We start from the raw sequence: 1440 nt of genomic DNA on the forward strand, positions 1-1440 counted from the left end.
CTTAGAGTCAGAAGAAGCTGGAGAAGCGCTCCAAGTTGATCTAGACTCCCTTGGGTCACAATTGGGAGACAACTCAGACATAGGTTGTATCGCCTCCTTTGTGAGGTGATACAGGTTTTCATCTCTTACAGGCAGAGATGGCCAACTCCAGGGCTTTAGCCAGCTTCTTCTTCAGCTGGCCTTTCCTCCGTCCCCAGCCCCCGACCCCCATTAGCCCTCTTATTAGGAGGGTTCAGCAGGCAGCCTTCTAGTGCCAGTGTGGGCCCTATTATGAGAGAGGAGACAGCTTACAGGCAAGTCCCCCTCTGCAAGTTAATCCCCATGGTCTGGGAGAGGGGAGTCAGGCTTGGAAGCAGCTTCCTAATCATTAGGTAAGGGTGGGTGCCACAGCATGGTATCCAAGCAGTAAAGAAAAAAACTAAATAAATCCAAGCTCTGTCCCCCAAGTCTGTTGTAGCTTCACAGTGACAGCTCAGCAGCTAAAGTCTCTGAACACCAACATTCACTGTGGGATGAAAAATCTAATCTTAAACTTTTAGAGCAGGGGTGGGCAAACTTTTTGGCCTGAGGGCCACATCGGGGTTCCAAAACTGTATGGAGGGCCAGGTAGGGAAGGCTGTACCTCTCCAAACCCTAACCCTATCCGCCCTGCCCCCTCCCAGGACCCCCGCCCCCATCCAACCCTCCCTGCTCCCTGACTGCCCCGACCCCTATCCATACCCCTGTCCCCTGACAGCCCCCCAGGAACCTCACCCCCTATCCAACCCCCCCCAAAGCCCCTTCAGAATGCGGCCCTGCGAACATGGGCGGAGGACTCAGGACAAGCAGGTGCAGCCGGAGAGAAGTGGCGGGTTCCCCTTCAAAGTGCCGCTTCTCTCCAGCCGGCTGTGCGGCCGCCCGGTGCTCCTCCTGAGTCCTCCGGCCACGTTGGCCGCCCGCCTGCTCCCCTGAACCTGCAGGTGAGCCTCCCTTCCTTCTCTCCTATGCCCCCCGCAGCAGCCCCCTCCCGCACTGGCGTCGCGTCGCGTTGAGGCTGCGGGGGAGGGGGGACAGCAGGGGAGGGGCTAGGGCAAGTCTCCCCGGCCAGGAGCTCAAGGGCCGGGCAGGATGGTCCCACGGGCCGGATGTGGCCCGCGGGCTGTAGTTTGCCCACCTCTGTTTTAGAGGAACAGATAGATTGTAGGAAAGAATCTCTGTCCGTAAGAGGTGAAAACCTATATCTTTACTTGGTTATGACACTAGGGGAGTAGAGTAAATCAAGTCCATCCGAGAAGGATATGGTTGTATTACTACAATTAGGAAATAGAAGCACTGAACATTCTGTATGAAAAGCAACTACAGCATCTGCTCAGTTTTAGCATTTTACTTGTTCTTCTAAGCTGTTCAAAACAGGCATTTTGATCGTAGCCCAATAAAAAAGTCAAGACAGATTTTTAGTAT

Source organism: Emys orbicularis, chromosome 1, assembly GCF_028017835.1.
Source record: "Emys orbicularis isolate rEmyOrb1 chromosome 1, rEmyOrb1.hap1, whole genome shotgun sequence".
Taxonomy (NCBI): Eukaryota; Metazoa; Chordata; order Testudines; family Emydidae; genus Emys; species Emys orbicularis.